The sequence below is a fragment of the Phoca vitulina genome, unplaced genomic scaffold (genome assembly GCF_004348235.1).
Source record: "Phoca vitulina isolate PV1807 unplaced genomic scaffold, GSC_HSeal_1.0 scaffold5, whole genome shotgun sequence".
NCBI classification, from domain to species: domain Eukaryota; kingdom Metazoa; phylum Chordata; class Mammalia; order Carnivora; family Phocidae; genus Phoca; species Phoca vitulina.
The window spans coordinates 2915802-2932225 of NW_022589708.1; the positions used below are offsets into that span (position 1 = coordinate 2915802).

The following is a 16424-nucleotide window of genomic DNA, read 5'->3' on the forward strand; positions in this document are numbered from 1 at the left end:
TTGTGAATAGAGACTGAACATTCATGTTCAGGTTTTTGTGTGAACATGTTTTTATGTCTTCAGAGTAAATACCCAGGGCTAGGACTGCTGGGTCATAGGGTAATGGTATGTTTGGCAGTATGAAAACCGCCCGGCCGTTTTCCAGAGGAGCTGTACCGTTTTGCATTCCCTCTCCAGCAATGCACGAGAGCTCCAGATGCACCACGTTCTCCCCGACGTTTGGAATTGTCAGTATTTTTTTATGAGTCATTGTAACCTGTAGTAGCATTTAGCCATGCTTTCAATTTACCTTTCACAAATGGCTCAGGATGTTGACCATCTTCATGCATTTTTTTGGCCATCAGCATCTCCTCTTTGAAGTATCTATGAAGTTTTGCTCATTTAAAACATTGTTTCTTTTCATACTGTTGAGTTTTGAAAGTTCTTTGATATTCTGCTTACAAGTCACCTGCTAGATAAGTGATTTGCAAATTCATCTTCTTAACAGTATCTTGAACTGAGCTAGACTTTTTCATGTTGATGGTTCCCAGTTTATCAGTATTTTTTCTGTGCAACATGCTTTTGGTATTATGTTTAAGAACTTTTTGATTACCCCTTGGTCACAAAGATTTTTCTCCTTTTTTTTTTTTTTTTTTAAGATTTTATTTATTTGACAGAGAGACACAGCGAGAGAGGGAACACAAGCAGGGGGAGTAGGAGAGGGAGAAGCAGGCTTCCCGCAGAGCAGGGAGCCCGATGGGGGGCTTGATCCCAGGACCCTGGGATCATGACCTGAGCCGAAGGCAGATGCTTAACAACTGAGCCACCCAGCCGCCCCTCTCCTGTTTTCTTTTAAAAGCTTTATGGCTTTACTGACTACATTTAGATCTGTGATCCATTTTTAAATTTTTTCAATTGATGAAATTCACACAGCTTGAAACTCACCACCATACAGTCAACAATTCAGGGGCATTTAGTACATTTACAATGTGAGTTAACTTCATCTATTTCCCAAAGGAGATGTATTTTCATCATCCCAAATCCAGAGCCCATTCAGCAGTGACTCCCAACCCCTGGCCACCCCTGGTCTGCTTTTTGACTGGATTTTCCTACTCTGGACTTCATGCAATGGGGTAATTCAGCGGGTGACTGTTCTGATTTCTCCCATCCGGCCTAACGTTTCTGACGTTCATCCACACTGGAGTACCTGTCAGTACTTAATTTTTATGGCTGAAGTTTTTCCATTGGATGGATACACATAGTTTGCTTATCTGCTGGGTGTTTGGGCTGCTGGGACTTCTGGCTTCTGTGAATAGTACCGCTCTGAACATGTGTGCACGTGCACTTAAGTCCCTGCTCTCACTTCTTTGGAGTATGTATCGAGGAGTGGCGTTGATGAGTCCTATGGGTACTCTAACTTTTTGAGGAGACATCATATTATTTTCCGCAGAAGCTGGACCATTCCCCACCCCCACCAACAATATGCCACGTCTCCAATCTCACATCCTCCCCAGGCCTTACTGTATTCTGGGTTTTGTTATAGACATTCTCCTGGGTGTGAGGTGGTATCTCACTGTGGTTTTGATTTGCATTTCCTTAATTCCTAATCATGTTGTGCATCTTTTCATGTGCTTATTGACCATTTATGTATCTTCTTTGAAGAAAGAGATTCAAGTCCTTTGCCCATTGAAAAAAAATTTTTTTTGGTAAGTGTTCTTTGCTCTGTATACTAGACCCCTCTCGCATACATGATTTCCAAATATATTCTTCCATCCTGTGGGTTGTATTTTTACTTTCTTGATAATGTCCTTTGATGCACAAAGTTTTACCATTTTGATTATTTACAATTTATCTATTTTTCTTTTGTTGCTCATGCTCGTGTCATATCAAAGAATGCATTGCCAAATCCAAGGCTATGAACATTTCCCCGTATGTTCTGTAAGCATTTTATGATTTTAGCTCTTATATTAGGTCATTGGTCCACTTTGAGTTAATTTTTGTACACGGCATGAGGTTGGGGACCAACTCCACTCTTTTGCATGTGTATATCCAGTTGTCTTACACCACTTATTAAAGAAACTATCTTTTCCCCATTGGATAGTCTTGACACTTTTGTCGAAAATCATTTGGCCATAGATACATGTGTTCTCAGATCCATTTTGACTTATTTTTTAAGTGACATGTAAGTTTTGTTTTTTTTTTAAGATTTTATTTATTTATTTGACAGAGACACAGCGAGAGAGGGAGCACAAGCGGGGGGAGTGGGAGAGGGAGAAGCAGGCTTCCCGCAGAGCAGGGAGCCCGATGCGGGGCTCAATCCCAGGACCCTGGGATCATGACCTGAACTGAAGGCAGACGCCCAACGACTGAGCCACCCAGGCGCCCGACATAGATATCCAATTGTTCAGTTATTGAAAAAGGCTACCATTTCTTCATTTAATTGATTTTACATCTTTATCAAAAGTAATTGCCAATGCTTTGTGTGGCCCTATTTCTTGGACTCTATTTTGTTTCATTGATCTCTATGACTGCCTTCATCAAGGCAGTGATTAAGCTTTAATTGGTTACATTTAGCTTTAAAGCAAAGCTTGATTAATTTAGCTTTAAAGTGAGTCTTCACATTAGTTGGTGTGATTCCTCCTACTTTGTGCTTCCTTTTCAAAATTGTTTTAGCTAGTCTAATTTCTTTGCTTTTCTATATAAATTTGAGATTTGGCTATGGGAAAATCCTTTTGGGATTTTGATTGGAATTTTACTAAATCTCTTCATCTATTTGGGAAGAATTATCAATTTTACTATACTGAATCTTACATTTCAACAACACTGTATCTTACATTTCAACAACACTGTATGCCTTTTCATTGATTTAGATCTTTGTTGATGTTTTAATTATCATTTTATAGTTTTAAGCATACAGATTGTGTCCATTTTGGTTAGATTTGTGCCTGTGTATTTATTTTTTAGAGCCATTGTAAGTAGAATTATTTTTAAATTTTTGTTTTCTAATTGTAAATACCTAATGTATAGAAATATGATTGATTTTTTGGTGTATATTGATTTGGATCCTGTGACATTCCCAAGTTTACTTCATAGTTCCAGGAGGATTTTTTATAGCCTTGTCAGGATTTTCTACATAGACAGTCATGTTTTCTATGAGTAGGGATTGTTCTGTCCTTTCCTTTCCAAACTCTAGTCCCCACTTTGTTTTTTTCCTTGCTTTTTTGCCCTGGCTAGCACTTCAGCTCAATGTTGAATAGGAGTGGTAAGCATGGACGTACTTCCCTTGTTTTTGACCCTAAGGAAAAAAGCATTTAGTCTTTCACCATTAAGTATAATATTAACTGTAGGTTTTTATAGAGATGCCTTTATACTTGAGAGTTTTATCATGAGTGGATGTTAAATTTTGTCAAATGCTTTTTCTACATTAACTGTTATGGTTATGGGGTGTTTCTTCTTTAGACTGTTAATACTGTAGATAGCAGTGATGATCAAAGGTTGGGCCAGTCTCACATTTCCAGGACACAGAACACTTGGTCTTGGTGTACTAAATCCTCAGCCATTTCAATCATTACTCCCCTATAAATAATGTGTTGTTCTCTGGCTACTTTTAAGATTTCTCATTGTCTTCAATTTTCGTATTATTGATTATGACATGTCTTGGCATGGATTGGGTTCTCAGAACCTTTTGAACCTGTGGATTTATATCTTTCTCCAGTGGGAAATAGTGCTATTTTTGGTAGGACATTGATCTGGTCAGGTTCAAGATCCCAGGTTCCAGCTTAGCTCCCATGGTCTGTGGTTCCAGGGTCAGATCTGTTTCTGCAGTGCCACTCGGATCTGTCCTGCATGAACGCCACCCTGTGCCTCTTGGGGTGTGGGTGGTGTGGTCGGTTCTCAGTGTTGTGGCATGCTACTTAGAGTCAGAGCTTTGTCTGCACAGAACCGAGATGAGTCCAAGCATTTATACACAACTTTGCAGGCTTCTTGTCGAGACCTATCCTCCTTGTGACCTCCCCATTACTTCCCAGTTTTCGGAGGTTCCTCTTTTTGATCGTTTGTCTAAAAAACAATGGTCTTTACTTGCCTCACTCTGTGCACACTTCCTGTGACCGTAGCCATACGTGGGCTGAAGGAGCAGAGGAGAAATATAATCAACTCCCCCACCGGTTTGGTGGTCTGTCTAGACCCGGTTTGCTTCACCAGTCTGTCTGCTACTCATCCTCTGATAGCCGCTCCCAGGTGGGACAGACAGGCCAGGGTGTGCATCCGCAGACTTGCCTGGAACAAGAATCAGCACGACTGCCGTTCAGAAGTGTGGAGCGCTAGTTTTGAGGGGGGTGAGTATGATGGTGACAGAAGAGGAACAAATGATTTGACTTGGCTTGATTTTAACATTTTTCCACTCTCATTTCTAGTGCTTGAACGCATTGTAAGTCATTGATTTAGTTAATTATTACACAGGGGCTTTTCTGTGTTAATAGATATGTGCCAGCTCTTCCCAGACACTTCTTGGGTATAACTAACTGTGCTTTCAATAATATCCACTGGCTTATACTCATTTGGGGACCATCATCTTCACATGAGACCTCTCATGTCCTAGGGCTCAGATGCTGGGTTTGTCCTCCATAATGTGTGTTTGATCCAAGAGTCATTCTGTTGTAGTCATGGAACTAGACAGATATGAGTTCAGATTCTACAAACTCATGACCTTGGGCAGGTATATAACCTCTCAGAGATCTGCATAATCTTCGTCATGTTATTTTGTAGAATCATAGACTGGGAGGAATTCATAGGAAAAGGAAAAACCTGTTTTGCTGCATTCATCTATCCATCCTTCCACTCATCCTTCCTTCTATCTGTCCATCCATCCATCCTTCCACTTCTACATCATTCATATACTGTGTGCTTACTGTTTCCTAGCTACCAGGTTAGGAACAGGGTAAATAGACATGAATGATATCTGTTAAAAAATCATTCTGGAAGAAGCCTGTAACTGTTCAGGTATGTAAAATGACGTTATAGATCTAAAAACTATAGTCATGGGCATGGCATGAGGGTCAGATGACAAATGGGCATCATGAGAGTTGCCTACTTGAGAATGTGCGTTGAAGATGAAGTGAGAGATGAGAGTAAATGAGAAATGTGTCCAGGGAAATGCAGACGGGGATCTTCCCTCATCCTGTCCCCGAGTGAGGCCTGGGCACAGTGTCGTAGCACACCCTCCTGCCTCGAGGAGTGCAGGCCAGAGCCCATCTCCTCCCTCTCTCTGCATCTTCCTCTCACACATTTGTCTAAATCATTTTGAGGACACTTCTAGGTTCAATATCATTTCCACTTGGATGACAATTTTCCCTAAGCTTAATCCCCACAATGTGAAAAACACTGTTTCATTAGATCTAAGATGATCACTCAGCAGAATGAAAGGTGCTTCCTGGAGCCACTTTTAGGTATTTGGGATCTTGTGAACATCCTACCCTTTAGAGGTAGGATCCAGCCAGCCTCTTCAACCCTTGTTATTCTAGATCTGAGATGTTTTCAAGGTGCAGTGTAAGAAGCGCCTCATCCTTCCCACCATGTGAGTTATGTCTGATTCCACTCTGTCCCCTGTGGGTTTCACAAATGGAAATGATGCGTCCCATGGAGGTAACCAAACATTTATTTAGCACCCCTACTCTCCACATCCTCTCCTGACCCCCCCGGAGGAAACAAAACAGTACAACCCATCTCCCCTTACGAGTTCAGATCACCTGGAAGGTAAGCTCTGGTGCAGGAAATAGTAATTAGGGCCCTGAAGGATGGCAAGTGAACTTTCAGCCTTTGAGCCCCTCCTCTCTCACTTGCAAACCACACTGGCTCACACCAAAGATCTGAGACTATCTCTTAAAGATATGGAGGGAAAAATATTTCCGAAGCCTAACTTCCGGAATACAGAGTTTCTTGTTTATGCTCCATCTTTCGTGGGGCTGCCCTAAAGGGCTTTCCCCTCCTGCCCTGGCCATGGCTTCTCCCAGCTCTCTGGGTGCAGACACAGGGTCCATTGCTGCACTTAAAGCTTTGCATTTATCACTCGCCATCCACCCAGCTCTTCTCAGAACAATTTTTGAAATGATTCTGATCCCAGGACCTTTTCCTCTTGGGTCCATCACTGAACTGTCTCTAGGTTGTCCTTATACCCTGGCACAGGTGGACACCTGCCCCTGGAGGTGGCACGGATAGAGGACGCCCCTGGGTTCCTCCCTGAGCACTGCTCCCAGCATGCAGACATGCCCACTCGGCGTCCGCTCCCCTCTGCGGGGCTCCTCCCGGGCCCAGGGGTCCGCTTCCCTCTGCGGGGCTCCTCCCGGGCCCAGGGGTCCGCTCCCCTCTGCGGGGCTCCTCCCAGGGGCACAGGGGTCCGCTCCCCTCTGCGGGGCTCCTCCCGGGCCCAGGGGTCCGCTCCCCTCTGCGGGGCTCCTCCCGGGCACAGGGGTCCGCTCCCCTCTGCGGGGCTCCTCCCGGGCACAGGGGTCCGCTCCCCTTTGTGGCAACACTGTGCCTTTTTCTTCCGTGTTTAAGGAGGTGGCTCGGGAGCAAATCGCCAGGTGCCAACTAGACCCTGGTCAGGTCCGTTCATGTTTTTAATGCAACTGAGTAAGAGAAAGTGGATGGAGAATTACTGCAAACGCGCGGAGTGAAGTCTTTTACCAGAGTCTGTGAGTGTGCATTGTCATAGTGAACGCACAGGGAAACACACACACTGCTAACGACTCAGGGGCGCCCGTTGCTTGCCCTGCGAGCCCTTCCCGGAGTGACGGCGCCCCCGAGGAGCGGCTAGTCTGGGCTGCCGCAGCAGGATGCTGAGGGACTGGGGCTTTCCGCCGCCCTCAGTGGGAGCTGGAAGCCCCAACAAGGAAGGGGCCTTCCCGCCTCACATAGCCTGAGGATGGCTGCCCACAATTCGAGGGGCAGGGGGGGTAACTTCCCATCTGGTTGAAACAGCTGGGCTCCCTCAGCCCCCACCTGCTGCACCCCTACCCCGGCATCCCCAGCACCCCTGCCAGGAGGAGGAGGACAAGGGGAGGGTGAGCCGTCAGTCTGGGGGGTGCTGTGCTTGCCCCTCCTCTCGGGGAGGCCTGCCCCCAAGCCAGGACACCAAGGGGACTGTCCGGCCTTGGTGGGTGCCCCCCAGAGCGGGCGCAGGCGTGTTGTGCCCTGGTTGGGGAAGGAAGGGTGGGGGGGCCGGGGCGGAGCTGCGGGACGCGACCCGCACACCCACAGGTGTGTCTGGAGGTGTGAGCTCCGTCCAGGCGCCTGAGGAAGCCAGCTGGCTTGAGTCGTTGGGGCCTTTTCCAGAGAGGGTCACGTGCGGGCAGCCAGAGTTGGCTCTCCAGGGTCAAGGACAGCTCCGGAAACTCCGTCACGGCCCCTCGCGAGCCCCCTGGGGACCTCCGAAGGCGCGGAGCCCAAGCAGGGCTGAGCGGAAGGCTGTGGGCCGCCTCACCCTGCCTGGTCCCCATCCCCAGAGGACCAGGACCAGAGGAACAGGAGGGAGGAGGGGAGGCCCTGTCTGCGGCTCTTCAGGTGATCCCACCCCAGTTCTTGTTTGTTGTTTGCTTTCTGTGCTACGGACCCTTGTCACTCCCACGAAGCCCATGGAGCTCTTCCCAGAAAAAATGTATTTAAAAATGTATATAGCAGAACTTAGGATATCAAATGCACTTATCAAAATACTTAAAAAATTTGAATAAAGTAATACATGTACTTTTTTAAAGATTTATTTATTTTAGAGAGAGAGCTCACACTTGCAGGGCTCGCGTGGGCCGGGGAGGGGCAGAGGGGAGGAGGAGGCAGAGGGACAAGCAGGCTCCCCACTGAGCACGGAGCCCTCCGCAGGGCTCGATCCCATGACCCTGACATCACGACCTGAGCCGAAATCAACAGTCTGAGGCTTAACCGACTGAGCCACCCAGGCGCCCCCAAGCACTTCTTTATAAGTACATGAAATAAATGATCTAGAGGCTGGTATAATTACATCTTAAAGTACTGATGAACACAGACGACGTTTCATATTATCTGAAGTTACTGGACTGTATCGTGATAATATCTGTTTTTTCTTTTGGTGACCAAGTCACAGATCCTGCTAATCCTAGTGGTTTGCGGATGATAGTCATAACTGAGAGAAATGCTGTGTTTCAGGAGAGGTTGGTAAAAAAATAAACGTGTGCTCTTTTCCTATCTGAGTTCATGGATTCTGAATTCCACGGAGCCAGGTGGAAGGACCACTGGAAGAAAGGACGGCCACCCAGCTGCGGGCCGCAGAGCAGGTGGGCGCCCGACCATGCAGGAGGACCGTGTTTATCCTGCAGGACGGAGGTCCCTTTGTCGCTGGAGGGCACCTGAAAGTCCTGTGTCGGCCCAAGCTACTATGGACGCCCAAGCACCATTGGGCCATCTGGAGGAAACAAAACTTCTCACCTACAGTCTCTGAACGGTTCACTTGGAAATGTTGGACTTTTATTTCATTGTGAGCGTCTTTATTGTACGTTGTGTCCAGCAGGAATGTACAGACTTTGAGACTAGACCCCCTGGGTTTGAATTCTTGGCCATCACTACTCACCCGGGCTTGTTCCCTGATCTGCAGGATTTCGTCCGTAGGGTTGGGGGGAAGTCAGCTGGTCGGTGTGAGTGCTTAGAATAGAAAGTGGCAGGCGCTCGGGCACCTCCTGGGTCTTTCCTTGGTGCTTCCCTGGGCCGCACCTGATCCTCACCTTCCATCCATCTGTGGGTTTAGAGAAGAATCAAGACTATCCTAACCCTTTCCAGCACATTCCGTGATCCATTTCTCTTCACTCCGCCGTTGCTAGCAAACCGGCTATAAATAGAAGTGCGTGTGCGTGCAGTCCTCCTGCTGCCGTGGGAGCCCCGGATGGCTCAGATGACACAGCGTCCCAGGGCCAGCCTTCGTCACCACAAAATAACCTCCTAAGCAGGCCAGCAGACACGGTCAGGGCTCTAATAAGTTCTGTAGGTTAAGGCATGCTTTATCAGGTAGCATTCAGGAGCTGTGTGTGATGTAAGTCAAACATAATCAACATAGCAACCCTCCATTTTAAATCCCTTAATGTCCTGCTTTATAATTTCAGATTTATGGGAAAATGACAATAAACCTTCATGGCCTTTCAGTTTTCCCAATTGTCTTAGATGAATTGTAGTAAGGGAAGTCTCTCTTAAAATACAAAGGCCCCACCCCTGGCTGGTCTGTTCACACTCCTTCCCGGGTTCATGCAGGAGCATAGTAATGGCAAGAGCCCAGAACAGAAACCTGTACTTCCAATACAAAACCCTTACCAAGGGCGCCTGGGTAGCTCAGTTGGTGAAGCGACAGCCTTCGGCTCGGGTCATGATCCTGGGGTCCTGGGATCGAGTCCCATGTGGGGCTCCCTGCTCTGCTAGGAGTCTGTGCCCTCTGCCCCTCCCCCGCCCGTTCTCTCAAGCTCTCTGGCTCTCTCAAATAAATAAACAAAATCTTTAAAAAAACCCCCGAAACACCCTTACTAAATACAGAACCCTCTGTTACGTTTCCTGTCACTTTAGTTGTTTTAATGATAGATCCTCCTGTCCCATGTGTGTTTCCCCCATTCTTTCCCAACGGGACAGTTGTATTAATTGACCACAGTTGTATAGGAAAAGGAGTTTGTTGCTTCTAAAAAATCGATAAGGCGATTTCAAATAGTCTGCTTTTCAGATCATATTGAAACTCGTTTGCAGAGTAAGACCCGTTCTTACCGATCTCCCAAATCCAACCACAGCTTGTGACCCATCCCCGAGTACCCGGGCACCCTGCACGGTCACAGGAAAGCAAAGAGGCGAATTCTGTGTATAGTATTTCATGCCCGTGTTCAGACTTTGTGTCTATCATTTGACCTTTCTGCTCCGTCGCCAAGACCAGCGTGGGAGAGATGTGTGTATCAGTGAGCTGTGGCGAATAACAAGCCGCCCAAACATGACTTAGGCCCGTGCATTGGCTGACGCGTCCGTGGGCGGGCAGGGTGGGCTGGGCTCGCCAGGGCTGCTCCCTCACGCAGCCCCGCATGCAGGAGGAGGGCCCTTGCCAGACACCGAGCTCCTGCCGCCTTGACCTTGGACTTCCAGCCTCCAGAACTCCGAGAAACACACGCTTGCTGGTAGAAGCCATCCGTGGCGGTTTGGAATAGCAGCCGGGAGGAGGCGGACAGAGTCACGCAGCGCAGGGGTGAGTGTGGGCACAGAAGGGGTGCCTGGGCGTTTTTGTTGTCTGCCATGAGATCCGTACGCAGTGTGATGTCAGAGACGATCGTGGGATCCTAACCGAGAAACCGGATTGTTTGATCCTCATCTTTTTGCAGTCTTACTGATGTTGTAAATACCTGAGTTTCTGGACATAAAATGAAATTCCTTTTCCCCAAGAGTTTTCCCCATTATTTAAAATTCTGTTTTGGCTAGTTTTCCCTCCGACTCCCCTCTCCTTTACTAACACATTATTGAGCCTTTTGGAAACACAAAGAAGAGGAAACGAGGCATTCCCGTGGAATGCTGGGAAAGCAGCCTTCTGGGCCATCAGGACTCTCGGCAGAGGTCCGTTCAACGTGTGCTGCTGGGTTCCTCACCATCGTGGCACCTGCTTTAAAAGCCATCTTCCTGCGAGCTTTGCAACAGGGCGGAGACGAAGAGGCACACGCAGGGTGTCCGCCTCCGCGGAAGGCGCTGTCCGTTCTGGGCGCGGGGCAGACTCACCGCTCTGGAGTCTCTGCATGGACGCGGCCCTCCCTGCAGGCTGGCTCCCCCAGGCCCTGCTGGTCCAGGACGGGCTGGGGGGCTGCCCACTGGGTCTCCAGCCCCCCTCACAGAGAGGCCCCTTGCGTGTTGCTCTTTTTCTGAACGGAGGACTCATCTTTTGAAAAGCAGAGCGATTGCATGAAGGGGTGACACCCAGTGTGAATGACCCCTACCAAGCGCAGCGTCTGGAAGGCAGATCAGCAATGTCAAGGAGGTCACGCCAGCAGTGGGACGGAGGGGACACCCTTCTGGGCCCTGAGTGATTGGCAGGATGTGGGTATAAGCGGGGGTCCCTCTGCTCCCCACGCCCGTCTGTTCCTGTGTGTGATTAGCAGCCTGCCCGCTGCTGGGGGGCACCACGCGGCCCTGCTCCAGGTGACGGCTCTCAGCTCTCTGTCCCACGAGGCCCGAAGGGGCCACTCCTTCGCCTGCTCCTTCTTGGCTAGTCCCCCTGACCCTGGGAGCCCGCGTCTGGCCCACGGACACTGTGATGGCTCTCTTTCAGCAGATGGAATTCTTCCCTGGTTTCCTGGAGGCCTGTGGCTCATGGAGTGGTCTTCAGGGTGATGGACTGTAGGCTTTCCTGAGATGCTCAAAATTCCCAAAGTAAGTGAAAAGCCCACCTGTGAGTCCCTGGTACATTCTGGTTTGCTAGACGTCACCTCATTCTGCAGAGGACAGGAGGAGTGTTTTAGAGGCTCGTTCAGCAGGATTCCTTTGTTTGCCCCTGCAACCCAGGCCCCCTCCCACCCTGCTCTGTGCCCAGGAGGCCCATCCGAGCTGGTCCATGGACACGCTGCACCCTGCCTGGCTTCTCTCACAGGAGATGGGAGCCCGGGGGGCAGGGGAGGGGGTGGGGGGGGGGGCGGGCAGGGGTGCTCTGTTGATCTGAAGGCTGCAGCTCCTGGCTCTGGGACCTTGGGCACTGTCCCTCCCCTGTCCCCCAGTGCCAAGGCTGGAGGCTCACTTGATCCAGCCTCATCTTGGTCACCAGTTTCTTGGTCAAATCCTCCTCTATGTCACCTGCCTGCCTGTGCCCCCGGGGTCCTGCAGGGCCTTGACTGATACACGTTTGAGACCAAAGCCTGAAGTGAAGACAGAGGGGCGGGGGCGGGGTGGTGGTCAGAAACAAGCCACAGTCGGGTGGTTTTTAAAGACCACAGTTATGATTTGCATGAAACACTAGGTCTCCCCTGCTGCGGGCTGACTTGTGTCCCCTCCCGAGTTCCTATGTCGAAGCCCTAACCTCCCCTCTCCTCGCCCCCGCCATGGGATTACAGATGGAGATGGGGTTTGAGGAGGTAACTGGATTAAATGAGGTCATGGGGTGGATCTTAATCTGATAGGGTAGGTGCCTTCTAAGGAGAGGAAGAGAGAAGGTGCAGAGTTTGAGGAGAGGCTGTGTGGGGACACAGCGAGGCCAGGCAGGAGGCTCTCATCAGAACCCGACTGTGTGGTCACCCTGATCTCGGACCGCCAGCCCCAGAAGTGCGAGAAACAGATGTCTGTTGTTGAAGCCCCAGACCGTGGTCCTTCCTTATGGCAGCCGGAGCTAAGACACCCCCAGTTCCATACAGGTCCCCAGGGTGGGCCATGAATTTGACTCCAAAGTTCTAGAGGAAATGAAATACAGGATTTGTTATCGATTTTCTACTAGTTACCTTGCAATGTACTTTCTTTTTTAAGATTTTATTTATTTATTTGACAGAGAGAGAGAGACAGCCAGAGAGAGAACACAAGCAGGGGGAGTGGGAGAGGGAGAAGCAGGCTTCCCGCCGAGCAGGGAGCCCGATGCAGGGCTCGATCCCAGGACCCCGGGATCATGACCTGAGCCGAAGGCAGACGCTTAACGACTGAGCCACCCAGGCGCCCCCCTTGCAATGTAATTTTTAAGTGCCTGTCTGTGTCCCCAGTTTTAAATTATCTTCAGTGGAGAGAGAGGGAGAGAGAGAGAGTGTGCGTGTGCACCTTAATGCTCCTTGGAACACCCTCCTAACCCATTGCTTTCATTTACACACACATCACCTGTTAGATACATAGCACCTGGTTAAGTGGTTAAGACTGAGCATAGATGGGCCAAAGCTGGCTTCAGCCAGATCCCTAATTAGAAAGTGGCAGAGTAGAAATATATCTAATTAAGGAAGGGACGCACCTACACGTATGTACGCTGGACAGCATTCAGTACAAGTGGAAAGAAGCAAATACGAAAGGTCTTAGGAAGCAGCCGAGAGCAGTGGATGGTGGGGCCATTCCCTCTCGCTGAGGCTCTTCTCCCTGGACGTGCTGTTGGGGGTGGGGGGCAGGCCTGAAGACACTTGCCAGGTGGAGCCACCGCAGGGGAGTGTTGGTGGGAAGGAGGGCAGAGCGAGATCCAGTCTTCAGCGTGCTGACGTCTGGGGAAACAAAACGAACGAGAAGGGCAGAGACCGCGTCCACTGAACGGAAGTCCTGGTCTGCTGGGGACTCGGAACGCCCAGGTACGCGGAGAAGCAGTGCTGGAAATTTCAACCGCGCCAGCCCACCGTGGTCAAGGCCTGGAAGGGAGGCAGCAGGGATGCACTGAGGTGCCGAGAATGCTGTAGAAGGAGCCACTGTGGGGACAGCAGAAGCCGGGGCACCTCCTCACTGCCAGCCCTGCCCGCTCAGGAGTGTGCATCGCAAATGTCTGAGTGCCGGTTCACGTCTGCGCCCGGAGACCAAACCTTCCATGATACCAAAGTCATGTACGTGCCTGTCTTGGTTTCCTCGGGCTGAAAACAACGGGAATTTATTGTCTCACCGCGCCGGAGGCCAGAAGTCTGAAATCAAGGTGTCTGCAGGGCTGCGCCCCCTTGGAGGCTCTGGGTGGAGTCCTCCTTCCTCACCTCTTCCCAGCCCTGGTGGTGGCTGTCCATCCGTGGCCTTTCTTAGCTTCTAGAAGCGTTGCTCCAACCTCGGCTTCCGTTGTCACATGATGCTCTCCTGTTCTTAGGAGGACACCAGCCATATGGGACCGGGGCCACCCTATAGCGTGACCTCATCTTAACTAATCACATCTGTGACGACCCTGTTTCCAAATAAGGTCACATTCTCAGGGGCTGGGGTTAGGACTGTAACCTGTCATGTTTGGGGGACACAATCCAGGCCACAATGATGCCCAAATAAGATGCTTTTATTGGAGCAATGGGCCCTCGAGCTCTGTCTCCGAGGCATCTTTCTCAAAGGATTTCCAACGCTAGTTCCTGCTATAGCTTGAGCTTATTTTTCACTCTAATGATTTTAGAAATGTCAAAGCTGTGGCCTGCTGACATGGTGAGTTTGTTTTTATCCTTGGGAAGGACTCTAGGCTGCTCTCAGATGTTGGCAAGTTTATATTTAAGTGAGCAGGAAACGAATCGAACGCGTGCACTTCCTTGCGGGCTGTCCTTCGCTGGAGGGGCTGTTGTTAGAACAACACCGCATTAGGTTTGGGGGTGACTTTGGGCTGAGTGCCACACAAGTCTGAGTTATAATTATACTACTCTCTGCAACACATTTTGCAAAACAGCCTTTCTGCTCATCAGAATTCGAAAACTTCCAGGTAATTGTTCTGTGTATTATTGACGATTTGACAGCAGAGCGACTGCCTTTTATTTGCTTTTAATTGAAAGGTCAGGAGGTTTTGCCTTACCCTAGGGCTGACCTGAAGGCAGCGTGTCCACAGGGTAAGCTAGGGGGGCTTTGTTGTGGCCACCTGATCCCAGCGTCATTCCCCTCTGCTGAAGCTAAGGATCCAGTTATTTCAGGGGGAGGGAAATAGTTCAATCAAGATCTTGCCTGTGTTTTTTACTGTCTTAGAAAAGGATCTATGATTTGGAGCAGTTTGGTTCTGAAGAAAAGGAGCCTGCCCTGGGACGGACAGCTTCTATTTAAAGCTGGTGCTCAGACGACCAGTGTTTCAGAAGAGAACAAGGCGACCCCCCCCCCCCCCCCGCCCCGGCTCCGTGGCGAGAGGTCCGGGAAGCCATGGTGCACTCAGTGGACAGTGACTGCCCCGCGGGGCTGCCCTGGTGGGGCAGCAGGTGATGGTTTCTGGCCCTTCTTGGGACGCTGGCCTTGAGAAACATTTCTCTGAGGGAGGTCTGTTTCCCCATCCTCTTCTTTAAAAGCGATCTGGCTGAACAGAAGTAAGCCAAACAAAACCCCCTCACTCCCCAAACCAAAATGTTAGCCGCCTGTTGAAATAATATTTAAGGACCTGTGGACCGAGGACAGGTTGCATTTTTCCCTATGACCAAACAAATGGTTTCAACAAGTAGCCTAGATTTCTTTCCGCTCTTTTTTAAAAGATTTTATTTATTTATTTGAGAGAGAGAGAGAGAGCGCACAAGCAGGGGGAGTGGGAGAGGGAGAAGCAGGCTCCCCGCCGAGCAGGGAGCCCGATGCGGGGCTCCATCCCAGGACCCTGGGATCCTGACCTGAGCTGAAGGCAGACGCTTCACCGACTGAGCCCCCCAGGCACACTTTCTGCTCTGTCTTGAGTGACAGTTATGAAAACCTCAACCTCCCATGCTGGTAGGGAAGCTCTCAGATTCACGATATACTCGATGGCTACCATGTACTGAGCGCCGGGAGTGTATTACGGGTTTTGCCTACATCATCTCATGTAAGCCTTACAACAACGGGGTGAGGTAGATGGTGGTCTCCGAATCACCTCTACGGAGGGGCCAAGAGGTTGCCCTGAGACCATCACCAAACCTCTGTGCTGCGGATCTGAGTATCTGCCTCTTCGCACGAGGCTGTGACGTTCTTGGATGCAGGTGACGAATCTGCCTTATTCCTGGGCTTCCTGCAAGGACCCACAACTTGGACTGTTAGGACTCCAGCCTTCCTCTTTCCCTTTTAGGGAGGGAGCTTTCTATACTAGAGAGACCCCATGATGCTGGGAGCAGCTCCAACGGAGCTCACCTCCCATATTCAGGGGCATCCACCATCACCAGAACTGAGGACCACTTCAAGGGACCCCCAAATCCCCTGCTCTTGTTTTAGCTTCTCTACCTCCCCCTGCTCTCCAGACTTGGGAATAATCCCAAGTGGGTGGTCTGCCCTGCTCCACGACTTGCAACGAGGATTGCATCTTGAAAAATCCCCTCGGGACGGGTACGAGAGCAGGAGGGGTCTGTGTCTTGTAGTAACCACCCTTCTGCTCCGTGCAGGGCACAGCCCATCCGGGGAGGGCTGTGAGGTTGGTTTGTGTTGTAATGATTGCTCACGTGATCGGCAGAGACAGACTCTGGGGGCTGAAGCACGATGTGCCCTTCCACATTTTAATTGCTTCCAAGAATGATCAGATAATTGCGTTCCTTTGAAAGCTCCGTGAGAATATGCTGAAGTGTCCCAGCAAAACGAGAGAGAGTCTCTGCGGGGTTTCTATTCTCGTCTGGCTCTGTTGATGGATTTGAACACCCGGGAAGGAGCAGGCTGATGGGGAGAGGGGCCCCTGAGGGAGCCTCTCTCTCCGTGAGGGATGCTAGCGAGCTGTCCTAATTAAGAGGGGTGAGTGCCGCTCCCACCACACCAGCCTGAGCCCCTCCTCCAGTCACATCTGTTGAAGGCATGAGAAAATGTGAGGGGGTCTCGAACCCAGGGCTGGCGCCTCCGGAGCTTGGGCACATAATTCACACCCATCCTGT

General features: G+C 50.0%; 1 long non-coding RNA gene across 1 annotated transcript in view; it reads left to right on the forward strand.

Moving 5' to 3' along the window:
• The first annotated feature begins 10076 nt into the window (after positions 1 to 10076).
• LOC116631469 overlaps positions 10077 to 16424 on the forward strand; it is a 49851-nt gene continuing 43503 nt past the window's right edge. The window contains exon 1 of the long non-coding RNA XR_004299180.1: positions 10077 to 10210. This is a non-coding gene — a long non-coding RNA (uncharacterized LOC116631469). The remainder of the gene's footprint in view (positions 10211 to 16424) is intronic.